The sequence below is a fragment of the Triticum urartu genome, chromosome 3 (genome assembly GCF_003073215.2).
Source record: "Triticum urartu cultivar G1812 chromosome 3, Tu2.1, whole genome shotgun sequence".
In the NCBI taxonomy this organism is placed as follows: Eukaryota; Viridiplantae; Streptophyta; class Magnoliopsida; order Poales; family Poaceae; genus Triticum; species Triticum urartu.
This window is the reverse complement of record NC_053024.1, coordinates 671,177,838-671,198,354: the sequence shown is the minus strand read 5'-3', so window position 1 is coordinate 671,198,354 and position 20,517 is coordinate 671,177,838.

Genomic DNA, 20,517 nt, shown 5'->3' with positions numbered 1-20,517 from the left:
ATCTATTGATCAACGAGCTAGTAAACTAGAGGCTTACTAGGGACATGGTGTTGTCTATGTATCCACACATGTATCTGAGTTTCCTATCAATACAATTCTAGCATGGATAATAAACGATTATCATGAACAAGGAAATATAATAATAAGTAATTTATTATTGCCTCTAGGGCATATTTCCAACACTTTTTACCTGATAGAGTGATATTGGTTGCATGTTCATATGGTGCCTAGCTTTCATTTCTTCTAATTTTGTTGAAATGCCTTCTGCTTACTGTTTTTCATACATATTCCCTCCTCCTATCGTATGTCTGAATATGCAATGTTGTCTTCTTTTTTTATATATTCCATCCTCCTATCCTGCGCTTGCCTTACATCAAAGTAGTGTTCATCTGTATCATGCATCAACCAGTTATGCAGAGCTAATTTTATTCATCTTCTTTTGGTTTTGACTTCATAAGGCAATATCAGAAAATAGGAAGGAAAAAAATAAGTTAGGGATGTTGGTGGTCCTCCGGACCGACGCAAACAGAGACTCTCTAGATTTTCCACTTCTACTGCTAATGAAGTTGAAGTCCCAAGTCTACATGATGAGTTCATCTCCCGTACTCCACCATCGCAGGTGCTTGCTCTAAGTTGACAGTGTGATAATTGGTTTCATGTTGCATATGTTGTCTTGCCTGTATTTATTCTATTTTGATTAAATTGCACCTGCTGATTTTATATGTTATACATGTGCACATGACATGCCTTTCTGTGTCTAGAATACACTGCATCTATCAATCATACCATGTTCTTACATCAAAGTACTGCTGTTGTGTATCCCGCATCAGTCACTCATGATTGGACGCTTTTAACATGGCGGTTTGATAGTGGTTGCATCTTGCATTGATTTCTATGTTGTACTGCTTCTAATTTTTTGAAATGCCACTTATGACAAGACACTTTTAACTAGGCAGAGTGATATTGGTTGCATCTTTCATATGGTGTCTAGCTTGCATTACTTCTATTTTCTTGAAAATCCTTCTGCTTAGTTTACACATTGTAGCTGTCAATATGTCACGCCGTCCTGTTTTTCTTACATATTCCATCCTCATACAGTTGTCTTACATCAAAGTATTGCTTGTCTGTATCATGCATCAATGAGTTCTGAAGAGCGATTTTATTCTTTTGTGTTGTGGTTATGCCTTGACATGGCAAAGTCAAAAAAGAGCAAGGAAAAGAATATAGTAGGGAATGGTTTTACTCGTTGGGTGAAACGGAAAAGGATCTACCCTCGAGATTCTGCTGGTACTTATAGTGCAGTAGAAGGTCCAAGTCCATCGGCTAAATCTACAAACACAGTATCACCTGCTCCACCAGCTGTAGCATCTGCTTCAACTATACCAGCATCTCAATGAGTTACTCGTTCGTTTGCTCTGGAACTGGCCAGTTCCCAAGCTGCATTCACACCTAACACTACTTTCGAAGCAATGCTGACACAACAGGACTTGGCAAGATCAGATGAACCTCTTGAGCATCAACACCAAGACGGTACCTGACCGAGTCAAGTTGCAGTTGCATGCTCCTTTATATGTACTCTCACAATTTGATGTGCACTAACACTTTCCATATTCGTTGTTGAACTAGCACCACGGCGCAAGCGGAAACAAACATCAGGGATAATGCTTGACAGATTAACAAAATCTAAAGGAGGAAGAATGGAGATCCATTTTGAGGCAGGTTTAAAAAGGCCACATGATGCTACAGAGTCAGCCAAGTTAGTATCAGAGGCTGCCATTGCCGTAAGGTGCCATGCACGTATCCTCCCAACGTGGATCCAGTATAGGAATGAGAAAGACAATACCCAGTTTAACACCTTCCTTGACCATTTATATGTAAGTAATGTTATTCATCACAATTTGTAATATTGTCTTGCTCTGTGCCATACATTCTAGCTTCCTCCTAATAAGACTCACATTCTTTTTTCAACAGATGAGGTTCAAGTTGGATCCGAAAGATGATGCAACTAAAAAAGCATGCACTCATGTTTTTCAGTCTGCTCTGCGGCAGTATCGGTACCACCTTAGAAAATCTCACTTTGAAGGCAAGGTTAACAATGAAATCGCCCAAACATCTCCAGTGGAATATATTACAGATAAAGACTGGACAACCCTTGTTAAACACTGGTCTGATCCAAAGTATCAGGTAGGGTATATGTATTTGATCAGACCACATATTGAACTTGTATTTATGTATGTGCCTTACAAGTGTGTCTTCTTCTAGGCTAACTGTTTGAAGAACAAGACCCACTGTTCTAAAGTGAAATTCCAACAGACAACAGGATCTCGTAGCTATATTGCACACTGAGAGGATCTTGTAAATAACTGTCACTTCCTTCTTTTTTCTGTGCCATATTATCGTATCTATATTTACTTGTTCCAAATACATAGGAAAACCCGTGCGGACCAAAAAGAACCTGAACCGAATGCAGTGCAAATCTTCAAGGATCGCCACACCAGCAAGATGAAGGGCATGAGCACACCAGTTCAGGCCGCTGTTGTAAGTCCTTACTCCTCCTGCCTTTGAACTGATTGGTACTGTGATGTGTTCATTTAACTGCTTGGTTTGCAGCCAATGTCAGTTACTCTGTTCACTTTTATATACAGTTGTCTTAAGTATCATTTCACCTTACATGGTTTAAAAGAGATGAAGGATATTCTTTTGGTCTTGATCTGTAATCTAGTTGTGATGTTCACGTGCGCACACAATGATAGAATAGCCTGTTTGTTTTATATATGTTTGCCGATGATATGAATGATGCCATATGCTACCTCTTGAGCACTGCGTTGGTTTTCCCTTGAAGAGGAAAGGGTGATGCAGCAAAGTAGCGTAAGTATTTCCCTCAGTTTTTGAGAACCAAGCTATCAATCTAGTAGGAGGCCACATGCAAGTCCCTCGTACCTACACAAACAAATAAGAACCTCGCAACCAACACGATAAAGGGGTTGTCAATCCCTTCACGATCACTTATGAGAGTGAGATCTGAAAGAGATAATAATGATAAGATAAATATTTTTGGTATTTTTATGATATCGATTGAAAGTAAAGATTGCAAAGTAAAATAGATTGGAAACTTATATGATGGAAAATAGACCCGGGAGCCATAGGTTTCACTAGTGGCTTCTCTCAAGATAGAATAAGTATTTACGGTGGGTGAACGAATTACTGTCAAGCAATTGATAGAAAAGCGAATAATTATGAGAATATCTAGGCATGATCATGTATATAGGCATCACGTCCGTGACAAGTAGACAGACTCCTGCCTGCATCTACTACTATTACTCCACACATCGACCGCTATCCATCATGCATCTAGAGTATTAAGCTCATAAGAACAGAGTAACGCCTTAGGTAAGATGACATGATGTAGAGGGATAAACTCAAGCAATATGATATAAACCCCATCTTTTTATCCTCGATGGCAACAATACAATACATGTCGTTTCCCTTTCTGTCATTGGGATCGAGCACCGCAAGATTGAACCCAAAGCTAAGCACTTCTCCCGTTGCAAGAAGGATCAATCTACTAGGCCAAACCAAACTGATAATTCGAAGAGACTTGCAAAGATAACCAATCATGCGTAAAAGATTTCAGAGAAGAATCAAATATTGTTCATAGATAGACTTGATCATAAACCCACAATTCATCGGACCTCGACAAACACACTGCAAAGAGAGTTACATCGAATAGATCTCCAAGAAGATTGAGGAGAACTTTGTATTGAGATCCAAATAGAGAGAAGAAGCCATCTAGATAATAACTATGGACCCGAAGGTCTGAAGTAAACTACTCACACATCATCGGAGGGGTCATGGAGTTGATGTAGAGGCCCTCCGTGATCAATGCCCCCTCCGGCGGAGCTCTGGAAAAGGCCCCAAGATTGGATCTATTGGGTACAGAAGGTTGCGGCGGTGGAAATAGGGTTTTGTGGTGCTCCTGGATGTTTTCGGGGTATGTGAACATATATAGGAGGAAGAAGTAGGTCGGTTGAGCCACGAGGGGCCCACGAGGGGGAGGGCGCGCCCAGGGGGGTTGGTGTGCCCCCTGCCTCGTGGACGCCTCATTCATTTCTTGATGTCCACTCCAAGTCCTCTGGATCATGTTTGTTCCAAAAATCATGCTCCCGAAGGTTTCATTCTGTTTGGACTCCGTTTGATATTCCTTTTTCGCGAAACACTGAAATAGGCAAAAAACAACAATTTGCACTGGGCCTTGGGTTAATAGGTTAGTCCCAAAAATAATATAAAAGTGTAAAATAAAGCCCATTAACATCCAAAACAGATAATATAATAGCATGGAACAATAAAAAATTATAGATACGTTGGAGACGTATCAAGCATCCCCAAGCTTAATTCCAGCTCGTCCTCGAGTAGGTAAATGATAAGAACGGAATTTTTGATGTGGAATGGTTTCTAGCATGTTCTTCAATGTATTTTCTCTATTGTGGCATGAATGTTTAGATCCGAAAGATTCAAGATAAAAGTTTATTGTTGACAGAAAATAGTAATACTCCAAGTATGCTAATCAAGCAATTATGTCTTATCAAAACACCATAGCCAAAGAAAACTTATCCCTACAAAATCATATAGTTTGGCCATGCTTCATTTTCGTCACACAAAATGCTCCCATCATGCACATCCCCGATGACAAGCCAACCAATTGTTTCATACTTAGCCTTTTCAAACTCTTTCAACTTTTACGCAATATATGAGCGCGAGCCATGGACATAACACTATGGGTGGAATAGAATATGATGATTGAGGTTGTGTGAGAAGACAAAAGGGGAGAAAGTCTCACATTAACGCGGCTAATCAATGGGCTATGGAGATGCCCACCGATTGATGTCAATGCAAGGAGTAGGGATTGCCATGTAATAGATGCACTAGAGCTATAAATATATGAAAGCTCATCAAAGAAACTAAGTGGGTGTATATCCAACTTGCTTGCTCACAAAGACCTAGGGCATTTCAGGAAGTCCATCATTGGAATATACAAGCCAAGTTCTATAATGAAAAATTCCCACTAGTATATGAAAGTGACAAAATAACAGACTCTCTATCATGAAGATCATGGTGCTACTTTGAAGCACAAGTGTGGAAAAAGGATAGTAACATTGTCCCTTCTCTCTTTTTCTCTCATTTTTTATTTGGGCCTTCTTTTCTTTTTTCTTTTTATGACCTTTATTATTATTATTTTTCGTCTGGAGTCTCATCCCGACTTGTGGGGGAATCATAGTCTCCACCATCCTATCCTCACATGGGACAACGCTCTAATGATGATCATCACACTTTTATATACTTATAAATCAAGAATTACAACTCGATACTTAGAACAAAATATGACTCTATGTGAATGCCTCCGGTGGTGTACCGGGATTGCGATGAATCAAGAGTGACATGTATGAAAAATTAAACATGGTGGCTTTGCCACAAATATGATGTCAACTACATGATCATGCAAAGCAATATGACAATGATGATGCGTGTCATAATAAATGGAAAGGTGGAAAGTTGCATGGCAATATATCTCGGAATGGCTATGGAAATGCCATAATAGGTAGGTATGGTGGCTGTTTTGAGGAAGATTGTCGGATCTCGGGTTCTGGCAAAACCCTCTAGGTTCGGACACTAGGGTGCGCGCGAAGATCTCCCCCTACTGATCCACGTCCTAGCTTCACTAAGATCTCACGGGCTAACTCGACGAACTCGCAACACAAAGGACACAAGATTTATACTGGTTCGGGCCACCGTTGTGGTGTAATATCCTACTCCAGTGTGGTGTGGTGGATTGCCTCTTGGGCTGAGGATGAACAGTACAAGGGGAAGAACAGCCTCCTGAGGCGAGGTGTTCTTGTGCTTGGTGGGTGTGAGGGTGAACAGAATGAGTTCCAGGCCCCCCTTTTCCCTCGATGAGTCTCCCTTTCTATGGTGGTGGCTAGTCCATTTATAGAGGCCCTGGTCCTCTCCCCAAATATTGAGCGGGAAGGGAGCCAACAACGGCCAATTTGAAAGGGGACAGCTAGTATAGCTTATCCTGACGAAAGCATTCTTCGCCTGCAAAAGGCTTTGGTGGTGACGCCGCCGCGAGCTCCATGGTGACCTCCGTCTTGCCGTCCTGCTGGTCTTGGTCTCGTTGCATTGATATGGAAACCTTTGCTTGACGCTTTGGTACTCTGCGCCTACGCCTGCTTCCTTAGCACCAAATAGGAAACAAGGACACTGTGCGCGCTGGCACCCGCCTGGCGCCTGCCTGATCTTGATCGTCATGGCTCACGTCATTGGAACCTCGCGAGGTTTCCCTTGCCTTGAACTCTTTGCCCCTCGCGAGCCAGCCTGGTGAGGCCGCTCCCGAGGAGGTCTTGTGTGGTCCGCCTCACGAGGCTTCGCCCCTCGCGAGGGTCTTGAGTGCTTGTTGGTGAAGATGGGCCGAACTGACCCGCTCGCAGAGCCACGCCGTGGGCCAAAGGCAGGTAAGTCTGGGGACCCCCATTCCCAGAACGCCGACAGTAGCCCCCAGGCCCAAGGCGTGCTCGGGCTTGGCTTCAAGGCGAAGCCAAAGGTCAAGTGCGGAGCACTGATACATCTCCAACGTATCTATAATTTTTGATTGCTCCATGCTATATTATCTACTGTTTTGGGTAATATTGGGCTTTATTATCCACTTTTATATTACTTTTGGGACTAACCTATTAACCGGAGGCCTAGCCCAGATTTGCTGTTTTATGCCTATTTCAGTGTTTCGAAGAAAAGGAATATCAAACGGAGTCAAAACGGAACGAAATCAACAGGAGAAGTTATTTTTGAAAGGAAACCTACCGGATAGACTTGGACCCTACGTCAGAAGATGAAGGATGTGCTCACGAGGGTAGGGGGCGCGTCCACCCCCCTGGGGCGCGCCCCTGCCTCGTGGCCCCCCCTTCGGTCCACCGACATACTCCTTTCACCCATATATACCTACGTATCGTAAAACTTCCAGAATAGAGATGAGATCGGGAGTTCCGCCGCCAGAAGCCTCCGTAGCCACCGAAAGCCAATCTAGACCCGTTCCGGCACCCTGCCGGAGGGGGCAATCCTTCTCCGGTGGCCATCTTCATCATCCCGGTGCTCTCCATGATGAGGAGGGAGTAGTTCTCCCTCGGGGCTGAGGGTATGTACCCGTAGCTATGTGTTTGATCTCTCTCTCGCTCTCTCTCTCTCGTGTTCTTGATTTGGCACGATCTTGATGTATCGCGAGCTTTGCTATTATAGTTGGATCTTATGTTTCTCCTCCCCCTCTTCTCTCTTGTAACGGATTGAGTTTCCCCTTTGAAGTAATCTTATCGGATTGAGTCTTTAAAGATTTGAGAACACTTGATGTATGTCTTGCCGTGCGTATCTGTGGTGACAATGGGGTATCACGTGATTCACTTGATGTATGTTTTGGTGATCAACTTGCGGGTTCCGCCCATGAACCTATGCATAGGGGTTGGCACACGTTTTCATCGTGATTCTCCGGTAGAACTTTGGGGCACTCTTTGAGGTCCTTTCTGTTGGTTGAATACATGAATCTGAGATTGTGTAATGCATATCGTATAGTCATGCCCACGGATACTTGAGGTGACATTGGAGTATCTAGGTGAAATTAGGGTTTTGTTTGATTTGTGTCTTAAGGTGTTATTCTAGTACGAACTCTAGGGCTGTTTGTGACACTTATAGGAATAGCCCAACGGATTGATTGGAAAGAATAACTTTGAGGTGGTTTCGTACCCTACCATAATCTCTTCGTTCGTTCTCCGCTATTAGTGACTTTGGAGTGACTCTTTATTGCATGTTGAGGGATAGTTTTATGATCCAATTATGTTAGTATTGTTGAGGGAACTTACACTAGTGAAAGTATGAACCCTAGGCCTTATTTCCTAGCATTGCAATACCCTTTACGCTCACTTTTATCATTAGTTACCTTGCTGTTTTTATAATTTCAGATTACAAAAACTATTATCTACCATCCATATACCACTTGTATCACCATCTCTTCGCTGAACTAGTGCACCTATACAATTTACCATTGTATTGGGTGTGTTGGGGACACAAGAGACTCTTTGTTATTTGGTTGTAGGGTTGCTTGAGAGAGACTATCTTCATCCCACGCCTCCTACGGATTGATAAACCTTAGGTCATCCACTTGAGGGAAATTTGCTACTGTCCTACAAACCTCTGCACTTGGAGGCCCAACAATGTCTACAAGAAGAAGGTTGTGTAGTAGACATCAAGCTCTTTTCTGGCGCCGTTGCCGGGGAGGTTAGCGCTTGAAGGTATATCTTTAGGTCTTGCAATCGAGTCTTTTATTTTCTTGTTTTATCACTAGTTTAGTTTATAAAAGAAAACTATAAAAAATGGAATTAAGTTTGTCTCATACGCTTCACCTTTTTAATATCTTTCGTGAGTATGATGGAAAGGATAATTGTGCTCAAGTGCTAGAAGAAGAAATCTATAAAATGTTTGGCACTAAATATTTGAATGATGAGCATGATTGCAATGTTGTTAGTATGAATTCCTTGAATGTCTATGATGCTAATCATATGCAAAGCCACAAGCTTGGGGAAGCTATGATTGATGAAGATGATATTTTTTGTCCCCCAAGTTTTGATAAGCAAATTTATTATGATGAAAGCATGCCTCCTATCTATGATGATTATTGTGATGACACATATGCTTTAAATAATAATAATAGCAGTGAACCTTGTCATCTTGATCTTAATTTTCAATCACATGATAGTTATTTTGTTGAGTTTGCTCCCACTATTATTCATGAGAAGAATTTTGCTTATGTGGAGAGTAGTGAATTTTCTATGCTTGTAGATCATGAAAAGAATGCTTTAGGTGCTGGTTATATTGTTGAATTCATTCATGATGCTACTGAAAATTATTATGAGGGAGGAACATATGCTTTTAGGAATTGCAATAGTATCAAGTTTCCTCTCTATGTGCTTAAAGTTTTGAAGTTATGCTTGTTTTACCTTCCTATGCAAGTTGATTCTTGTTCCCATAAGTTGTTTGCTCACAAAATCCCTATGCATAGGAAGTATGTTAGACTTAAATGTGCTAGTCATATTCTTCATGATGCTCTCTTTATGTTTCAATTCTTATCTTTTATGTGAGTATCATTGAAATCATCATGCCTAGCTAGGGGCGTTAAACGCTAGCGCTTGTTGGGAGGCAACCCAATTTTATTTTAGTTCCATGATTTTTGTTACTGTTTAGTAATAAATAATTCATCTAGCCTCTGTTTAGATGTGGTTTTATGCTTTTAATTAGTGTTTGTGCCAAGTAGAACCTTTGGGAAGACTTGGGGAAAGTCTTGTTGATCATGCTGTCAAAAACAGAAACTTTAGCGCTCACGAGAATTGCTGCCATTTTTATTTGGAGAGTGATATTTAGTTAATTCTTTTTGAAGATGATTAATAGATAAATTACTCAGGTCCAGAAATTTATTTGAGAATTTTATGAGTTCCAGAAGTATACGTTTGATCCATATTACTACAGACTGTTCTGTTTTTGACAGATTCTGTTTTTCATGTGTTGTTTACTTATTTTGATAAATCTATGGCTAGAAAAATAGTTTATAAACCATAGAGAAGTTGGAATACAGTAGGTTTAAAACCAATATAAATAAAGAATGAGTTCATTACAGTACCTTGAAGTGGTGATTTAGTTTCTTATACTAACGGAGCTTACGAGTTTTCTGTTAAGTTTTGTGTTGTGAAGTTTTCAAGTTTTGGGTAAAGATTCGATGGACTATGGAATAAGGAGTGGCAAGAGCCTAAGCTTGGGGATGCCTGAGGCACCCCAAGGTAATATTCAAGGATAGACAAGAGCCTAAGCTTGGGGATGCCCCGGAAGGCATCCCCTCTTTCGTCTTCGTTCATCGGTAACTTTACTTGGAGCTATATTTTTATTACCACATGATATGTGTTTTGCTTGGAGCGTCAATTTATTTTGTTAGGATTTGCTTGCTGCTATTTAGAACAATGTTTTGCATCTTTTATTTCAATAAAAGTGGCATTGATAGCCTTTACTATGCCTATGTTACAAGTATACATGTTGCTGTTTGAAAACAGAAAGTTTACCCCTGTTGCAATAATTCCCTAGAAAAGTAAGAATGCGATAAAATGTTGAAACCTTTTGCATATTAAGATCTGATAAATTTACTACAGTGGGAATTTTCTTTCATAATTTTTGGAGCTAGGGAAGTATGGATGTTGCTGCATTATTTACAGACTATCCTGTTTAGGCAGATTGCTATTATGTTTGCATATGTTTGCTTCTTTAATGATTCTATTTGAGGATAGGACTATTAAATATGCAGTGGCATTTAGTATGCAATGTTGAATAATAATTTTAGTGATTTTCTACAGTAGAGTATGATAAGGTTTTGGCAATGGTTTATACTAACTTATCTCACGAGTCCTTGTTGAGTTTTGTGTGGATGAAGCTTTTGAGATTTAGGGAGACCGTGATATGAGAGGAATTAAGGAGACACAAAAGCTCAAGATTGGGGATGCCCAAGGCACCCCAAGATAATATCTCAAGAATTCTCAAGCGTCTAAGCTTGGGGGTGCCCTGGTTGGCATCCCACCTTTCTTCTTCAACAACTATCGGTTAGTATCGGTTGATCCTAAGTTTTTGCTTCTTCACATGATGTTTGCTATTCTCAGAATGTCATTTTATTTTGCTTTGCTTTCTGTTTGAATAGAATACCAAGATCTTCAATTATTAAATGTTAGAGAGTCTTCACATAGTTGCATAATTATTCAACTACTCATTGATCTTCACTTATATCTTTCGGAGTAGTTTGTCTTTTGCTCTAGTGCTTCACTTATATCTTTTAGAGCATGGTGGTAGTTTTATTTTGAAGAAATAAATGAACTCTCATGCTTCACTTAGATTATTTTGAGAGTCTTAAATATCATGGTAATTTGCTTAAAATCCTAATATGCTAGGTATTCAAGAATAATAACATTCTCTTATGAGCGTGTTGAATACTAAGAGAAGTTTGATACTTGATGATTGTTTTGAGATATGAGGATGGTAATATTAGAGTCATGCTAGTTGAGTAGTTGTGAATTTGAGAAATACTTGTGTTGAAGTTTGTGATTCCCGTAGCATGCACGTATGGTGAACCGTTATGTGATGAAGTCGGAGCATGATTTATTTATTGATTGCCTTCCTTATGAGTGGTGGTCGGGGACGAGCGATGGTCTTTTCCTACCAATCTATCCCCCTAGGAGCATGCGCGTAATACTTTGTTTCGATAACTTGTAGATTTTTGCAATAAGTATATGAGTTCTTTATGACTAATGTTGAGTCCATGGATTGTACGCACTCTCGCCCTTCCACCTTTGCTAGCCTCTCTAGTACCGCGCACCTTTCGCCGGTATCATACACCCACCATATACCTTCCTCAAAACAGCCACCATACCTACCTATTATGGCATTTCCATAGCCATTCCGAGATATATTGCCATGCAACTTTCCACCGTTCCGTTTATTATGACACGCTTCATCATTGTCATATTGCTTAGCATGATCATGTAGTTGACATTGTATTTGTGGCAAAGCCACCGTTCATAATTCTTTCATACATGTCACTCATGCATAATTGCACATCCTGGTACACCGCCGGAGGCATTCATATAGAGTCATATCTTGTTCTAAGTATCGAGTTGTAATTCTTGAGTTGTAGGTAAATAAAAGTGTGATGGTCATCATTATTAGAGCATTGTCCTAGTGAGGAAAGGATTATGGAGACTATGATTCCCCCACAAGTTGGGATGAGACTCCAGACGAAAATAAATAAATAAAACAGGCCAAAGAAGCCCAAATAAAAAAAGAGAGTAAAGAGGCCATAAAAAAGAAAAAAAGAGAATGCCCAAATAAAAAATAAAAAAATAAAAGAAAAAGAGAGAAGGGGCAATGCTACTATCCTTTTACCACACTTGTGCTTCAAAGTAGCACCATGATCTTCATGATAGAGAGTCTCCTATGTTGTCACTTTCATATACTAGTGGGAATCTTTCATTATAGAACTTGGCTTATATATTCCAATGATGGGCTTCCTCAAAATGCCCTAGGTCTTCGTGAGCAAGCGAGTTGGATGCACACCCACTAGTTTCTTTTGTTGAGCTTTCATACACTTATAGCTCTAGTGCATCCATTGCATGGCAATCCCTACTCACTCACATTGATATCTAGTGATGGGCATCTCCATAGCCCATTGATACGCCTAGTTAATGTGAGACTATCTTCTCCTTTTTTGTCTTCTCCACAACCACCATTCTATTCCACCTATAGTGCTATGTCCATGGCTCACGCTCATATATTGCGTGAAGATTGAAAAAGTTTGAGAGCATCAAAAGTATGAAACAATTTCTTGGCTTGTCATCGGGGTTGTGCATGATTTAAATATTTTGTGTGGTGAAGATAGATCATAGCCAGACTATATGATTTTGTAGGGATAGCTTTCTTTGGCCATGATATTTTGAGAAGACATAATTGCTTTATTAGTATGCTTGAAGTATTATTATTTTTATGTCAATATGAACTTTTGTCTTGAATCTTTCGGATCTGAATATTCACACCACAAGTAGGAAGAATTACATTGAAATTATACCAACTAGCATTCCACATCAAAAATTATCTTTTTATCATTTACCTACTCAAGGACGAGCATGAATTAAGCTTGAGGATGCTTGATACGTCTCCAAGGTATCTATAATTTTTGATTGCTCCATGCTATATTATCTACTGTTTTGGGCAATATTGGGCTTTATTATCCACTTTTATATTACTTTTAGAACTAACCTATTAACCGGAGGCCCAACCCAGATTTGCTGTTTTATGCCTATTTCAGTGTTTCGAAGAAAAGGAATATCAAACGGAGTCAAACCGGAACGAAATCAACTGGGGAAGTTATTTTTGGAAGGAAACCTACCGGATGGACTTGGACCCTACGTCAGAAGATGAAGGAGGTGCTCACAAGGGTAGGGGGCGCGCCCACCCCCTAGGGCGCACCCCCTGCCTCGTGGCCCCCCCTTTGGTCCACCGACATACTCCTTTCACCCATATATACCTACGTATCGTAAAACTTCCAGAACAGAGATGAGATCGGGAGTTCCGCCACCAGAAGCCTCCACAGCCACCGAAAGCCAATCTAGACCCGTTTCGGCACCCTGCCGGAGGGGGCAATCCTTCTTCGGTGGCCATCCTCATCATCCCGGTGCTCTCCATGACGAGGAGGGAGTAGTTCTCCCTCGGGGTGAGGGTATGTACGAGTAGCTATGTGTTTGATCTCTCTCTCTCTCTCATGTTCTTGATTTGGCACGATCTTGATGTATCGTGAGCTTGGCTATTATAGTTGGATCTTATATTTCTCCTCCCCCTCTTCTCTCTTGTAATGAATTGAGTTTCCCCTTTGAAGTAATCTTATCAGATTGAGTCTTTAAAGATTTGAGAACACTTGATGTATGTCTTGCCGTGCGTATCTGTGGTGACAATGGGATATCACATGATTCATTTGATGTATGTTTTGGTGATCAACTTGCGGGTTCCGCCCATGAACCTATGCATACGGGTTGGCACACGTTTTCGTCGTAATTCTCTGGTAGAACTTTGGGGCACTCTTTGAGGTCCTTTGTGTTGGTTGAATAGATGAATCTGAGATTGTGTGATGCATATCGTATAATCATGCCCACGGATACTTGAGGTGACATTGGAGTATCTAGGTGACCTTCGGGTTTTGGTTGATTTGTGTCTTAAGGTGTTATTCTAGTACGAACTCTAGGGCTGTTTGTGACACTTATAGGAATAGCCCTACGAATTGATTGGAAAGAATAACTTTGAGGTGGTTTCGTACCCTACCATAATCTCTTCGTTTGTTCTCCTCTATTAGTGACTTTGGAGTGACTCTTTGTTGCATGTTGAGGGATAGTTTTATGATCCAATTATGTTAGTATTGTTGAGGGAACTTACACTAGTGAAAGTATGAACCCTAGGCCTTATTTCCTAGCATTGCAATACCCTTTACGCTCACTTTTATCATTAGTTACCTTGCTGTTTTTATAATTTCAGATTACAAAAACTATTATCTACCATCCATCTACCACTTGTATCACCATCTCTTCGCCGAACTAGTGCACCTATACAATTTACCATTGTATTGGGTGTGTTGTGGACATAAGAGACTCTTTGTTATTTGGTTGCAGGGTTGCTTGAGAGAGACTATCTTCATCCTACGCCTCCTACGGATTGATAAACCTTAGGTCATCCACTTGAGGGAAATTTGCTATTGTCCTACAAACCTTTGCAATTGGAGGCCCAACAACGTCTACAAGAAGAAGTTTGTGTAGTAGACATCAAGCGCTGCGGGCCCCAATAGCCCGCGGCCTTGGTTGACGCGTGGCGGTTTATTGGACGTGGGCGTCTCCACTTCCGCACGCTGCCTCGACAACTTCCCGACTGTCAAAAGGCTGGTGTAGACAACGCTTGCCTTCACTACTTCCTTTCGCCTTGCTCAGATCCCCTTCTTGCTCCCTGCTTCTGAAATATCCAGATCTACTCCCATCCTTTCCTGCATCAGCGACCAATGGCACCCCGGAGGGTCAAGCCCGCCTCGTCGCCGGCTTGGTACGAGCCAGCTCTCGACGCGCCCAGCATCTCGAAGAAGAACCTTGCCGCCACACGCATGATGACGGCGGGGGAAAGCAACGAGAAGGGGAAAACTGGGCTCCGGGCCGGCTCCGACATGCCGGAGCCCGAGGGAAGCACCTTCTTCCCCTTCTTCACGAGCATCATCATCGCAGGGCTAGTTCCCCCCTTCTCTGACTTCTTTTATGAGGTCCTTGACCACTACGGGTGATACGTCTCCAACGTATCTATAATTTTTTATTGTTCCATGCTATATTATATCCTGTTTTGGAGATTATTGGGCTTTATTATACACTTTTATATTATTTTTGGGACTAACCTATTAACCGGAGGCCCAGCCCAGAATTGATGTTTTTTTTGCCTATTTTAAGGTTTCGCAGAAAAAGAATATCAAATGGAGTCCAAACAGAATGAAACCTTAGGGAACATGATTTTCGGAACGAACATGATCTAGAGGATTTGGACCCTACGTCCAGCAATCAACCAGGAAGGCACGAGGTAGGGGGGCACGCCTACCCCCCAGGCGCACCCTCCACCCTCATGGGGCCCACGTTGCTCCACCGACGTACTCCTTCCTCCTATATATACCTACGTACCCCCAAACTACCAGATACGGAGCAAAAACCCTAATTCCACCGCTGTAACTTTCTGTATCCACGAGATCCCATCTTGGGGCCTTTTTCGGAGCTCCGCCGGAGGGGGTATAGATCACGGAGGGCTTCTACATCAACACCATAGCCCCTCTGATGAAGTGTGAGTAGTTTACTTCAGACCTACGGGTCCATAGTTATTAGCTAGATGGCTTCTTCTCTCTTTTTGGATCTCAATACAAAGTTCTCCCCTCTCTTGTGGAGATATATTCGATGTAATCTTCTTTTGCGGTGTGTTTGTTGAGACCGATGAATTGTGGGTTTATGATCAAGTTTATCTATGAACAATATTTGAATCTTCTCTGAATTCTTTTATGTATGATTGGCTATCTTTGCAAGTCTCTTCGAATTATCAGTTTGGTTTGGCCTACTAGATTGATCTTTCTTGCAACGGGAGAAGTGCTTAGCTTTGGGTTCAATCTTGCGGTGTCCTTTCCCAGTGACAGTAGGGGCAGGAAGGCACGTATTGTATTGTTGCCATTGAGGATAACAAGATGGGGTTTATATCATACTGCATGAGTTTATCCCTCTACATCATGTCATCTTGCTTAAAGCGTTACTCTGTTCTCTTGAACTTAATACTCTAGATGCATCCTGGATAGCGGTCGATGTGTGGAGTAATAGTAGTAGATGCAGGCAGGAGTCGGTCTACTTGTCTCGGATGTGATGCCTATATACATGGTCATACCTAGATATTCTCATAACTATGCTCAATTCTGTCAATTGCTCAACAGTAATTTGTTCACCCACCATAATACTTATGCTCTCGAGAGAAGCCTCTAGTGAAACCTATGGCCCCCGGGTCTATTTTCCATCATATTAATCTTCCAATACTTAGTTATTTCCTTTGCCATTTATTTTACTTGCATCTTTATTTCTCTTTATCATAAAAATACCAAAAATATTATCTTATCATATCTATCAGATCTCACTCTCGTAGGTGACCGTGAAGGGATTGACAACCCCTTTATCGCGTTGGTTGCGAGGAGTTTATGTGTTTGTGTAGGTGCGAGGGACTTGTGCGTGGCCTCCTACTGGGTTGATACCTTGGTTCTCAAAAATCAAGGAAAATACTTACGCTGCTCTGCTGCATCACCCTTTCCTCTTCAAGGGAAAACCAACGCAGTGCTCAAGAGGTAGCAACGGGCTGCAGGCGCTGCATCTTCATCCCAACTCTATACTTCTCTTGTCGATCTTCGCCTACTACTGCGAGGCGTACCTCGGCATGGTGCCGTCCGTGGCCCTTCTACGCCACTTCTTCTTCCTTCGCGTGAAGGAGGGTCACGCCTCCAGGTGTGTCAATTTCATTGCGGCCGGCAAGGCCAACTCAATCTCGAAGACGGGGAAGAAAGCTGAAGGCTTCCGGAGCAAGTGGGCCATGATGGACGCTAAATGCATCCACCCACGCTTGACGCTGCCGACGGAGATGCCCTAGTCCGACAAGTGGTGGTCCTGCGCGAAGCTCACCGACGAGCGTGCGATGTTGGTGCTGGAGTAGATGAAGTCCGATTTGAAGCCGGGCAACGCAAAGGCGGCGAAGGTTACAGGGGCCAAGCTCTTGAGGGAATTCCTGATGCTGCGTGTGACCCCGCTTCAAGCCTGCACGCGCCCCTTGTGGGAGCTTAGGTATGAAGACGACAAGGTTCGCTTGGGTCCGAAGGCCTTGTCTGGCGAGGAGCTGGCCGTAGTTCTCTGCCTCCTGGTTGGGGACGCTAGGAGTATCCCCTAAGCATCTTCACCCCCTTGTTTTTCCGTGAGGACTGGGCCTAGGTCGTGGCTTCCAGGCCGACTTTTGACGGGCGTGGGCTGGTGCCGCCGACGCCCACCTGGGCCCCTGCGGCGCCGAAGCCGGTGGAGCTGTCTTCTGATGAGTCCCACGGGGAGGAAGAGTGGGAGGAGGAAGACTCGGAGGTGACCCCAGAAGGGATGGGGAGACCTTTCCCTTGAACAAAGCTGACATCCTCCGCGCCTTTCCTGACGACGACGAGGCCGGCGCCCGCCAGGAGGAGGGGGAGCTGCCCGTTATCCCGACGAGGGGCAGATCGACGTTGGTCTCTCGAGGTGTTACTCCTGACTTGATGCCGTCGGAAGCTGCCTCCGGCCCTTCCATTGTGCCGTTTTCTGCTCCCGGAGTCTGCGCGCCCACTCCTCACGCCTCGAAGCTCTCAGGCTTCAAGCTCACCAAGCGAAGGGTGGACTACGCTGCTGTGGACCAGTAAGTGCTTGAGCTTCATCTTGTTCTTGCTTATACTGCTGCCTCCTGACGTTCATCCTTGTTTGACCAGGCCACCGCCTTCAGCGAAGAAGAGGAAGGAGGGTGCAGCGCCCATGCCTGGGACTGAACCATCTGTAGCGGCCGCACCCCCCTCCATGGAGAAAGGAAACGATAGCTCTCGTATCTCTCCGGCCCTATCGCCCTTGCGAAGCCCGGAGGGGCGTCGTCCGGAGGAGTCAGCCCCCGAGGCCCCACGGGCTTCGGAAGTGGCGATGTCCGGTTCGGTTGCTGAGGTCTCGGAGGCTCAGAAGCCCTTGGTCTCCCAAGCCCTGGCGACGACGTCACCTCCTCCTCCTGCTGCGCCATTACTCCCAGGTTCTTCTGCCTCCTCTACTGTCTTGGAGCGTGCCCTTTCAGAGATGACTGAGCTACGGGAAGATCTCCTGGGCACGGATCCGCGCCTGGTAGCCGGGCGCCTGGAGCTGGCCTCCGGCTGGCTTCAGTCTGACGCAGCAGTTCGAGTAGCGCTGAGCCAGGCTGCAACAACCTCCAAGAAGGAGAAGCGGGCCGTCGCTCAAGCTGCGGCCGATCGCAAGGCGGCGCCGAAGGACGCCTAAGCTGCCCACGATCGCTGCCAGGCGCTAGAGGACGAGCTGAAGAGTCTGCGTGATGAGCGCGCAGAGGAAGCTCACGGCCGCCAGGCGAAGGAGGAGATGAGGGCCCAGAAGGATGCCATCAAGAACCGCGACGCCGAGCTGGGGGAGTTGGCGAAGGCGCAGGCCACTGAACGCAGCCGGCTGGAGGAGCTGGAGCGGAAGGTGGAGGCGAAGGGGGTCGATCTTGACGCCAAGGCGAAGGTTCTGGCCGAGGACTGCGCGACCTTCGCGCTTCTGGAGAAGAGGTCTCGTGAGGCCCTGAAGTCACTCTATGAGAAGGGCTTGGAGAAGCCGTTGGCCACCAATGAGGACGGCCCCGCCCAGTTGCTTCCCTACTTGGTCGAGGCGCTTGAGGAAGTCATGCGTGGCATCGGCCCCATGGCAGAGGCAGAGGCTCGCGTCCTTTCTTCAGCCGTGCTGATGTGCATCTTCAACCACCTCCATCTTCGCGATCCTGCCGCCTGCCTTGACGAGCTGCTGGAGCCCGTGGCTGATGAACATTGCTCAGCCGCTGCCCCAGCCGTGAAAGGTCGGGTGGAAGCCCTGCTAGAGAAGTTCGACGCCTTCACCCCTGCACCTTCGACCGGTGGTGCAGGTGAAGGCGACACCACCCAGGAGGGGGCACCTCTTGCAGGTGCCGGCGGTATCGAGGGATGATTGGCTTGCGGCTCCTTTCCTGTTGAAACTCCTGCATCATGTAGCGTGCCTCGTGGAGGCGTTTAAACTTGTGTTTGATATTCGGAGAACAATATGTCTTGTAATATTTGTTTTGAGATTTTGCAATTTTCTTCCTATTTGCTTTATGTTCTACGTCGGCAGAGCCCGACCCCGCGCATACCTCAACCGCCGTTGGGCCGACCGGAGACCAGGACAGACCAAGGAGTGAGGGGCTACGTGGTCGGTTAGGCTCCTGAGTCGCGATGCCCAGGAGTCCCCCTTGACGCACAAAGAGCTTGTGGAAAGGAGATGCAATGGTAGGTCTTGTGTTCTACGTTGGCAGAGCCCGGCCCTGCGCATACCTCAACCGCCGTTGGACCGACCGGAGACCAGGACGGACCCAAGGAGTGAGGGGCTACATGACCAGTTAGGCTCCTGAGTCGCGATGCTCGGGAGACCCCCTTGACGTTCAAACGACCTTCATACCTTAGCTCCCCTTGGGAGGGAACGCGTCGACCAGGTCCGACGGACCTGGCGGGGTGGCGTACGCTTGGGCATGACCCGAGCGCAACCCCTGTGCCCAGCCCCCTCGCGTGGCTCTCCTGAGGGGAGGCGTTGCGTTGAGGCCAGACACCAAGCCCGGAGGCTCCCTGAGGTTGATACGGCCGTGAGGCCTCCCTCAGTTGTTTATCACCAGGACGGACCATGGCGCTTCCGCACTTGCACGGGCATAGCCGCTCCTCGGCAGTGTTGACTGCCAGCGCGGAGCATGGTGCTTCCACTGGTACATGGGAGGGGACTCCCTACCGCGAAGAGCCCCCGGGGCGTGTACAGCCCCGCCCTGACATGTGGCTTGCACGGCAGGGCTAGACGAGGTGTGTCTGGGCACTCGTGAGCCAGCGCGGGACTCATGAGGCCCTACCTCAAGGCGGGTTGCGCCTGGTCTTGATTCTTGTTTGCTGTCTTGGTCCTGCGAGGTGGTCAGACAATCTGCACCGAACAAATCTCCTGAGGTAATCGCGTGAGCAAGCCAAGCACCAACGGCCCCAGGAGGTGACGTGAACGGGGCCGGCCAGCCAGACAGAGCTCCGCCGTTGAATTTATCGATGCTGCAGGGACGGGCCCGAGCACAGACACCGTGCCTAACCCTCTCATGTAAAGGGTCCTGAAGAAAGATGACCGGCGCGCGGCTCCTGCGATTGGCGACAATCAAGCAGGTGATAGTCATAGATAGATTAAGCATGAAAGGCAACCTAGCTCAGGTAAATGCATGAACGATACGCGCCACTCGGTCCGGCCCGAGCGGCTTGGGGATGATGCAGCCCGAGGGGCGCCCCCAGCAAGGTAAGCTAAAGACATAAAAAACAAGGGATACATGCCACAAGAACGGACCCACGTGGCCTGGGAATAATGCAGCCCCCTGGACGCTCCCAGCTAAATGAACTTGGAAAATGTTCCGTTGATGAAGTGGTGTTGAGGCAGCTAAAGGTACGCGGCGAAGGGGTTTCTCCTCACGAGCCACCGGGGCCCTGAGCCTCGGGAGGCTCTGGGGGTCCAGGCGGTTCCTTGAGGACCGTCGCCATCTCCGCCAGGACTGCTTGGTGCCTGGCCTCCTGGC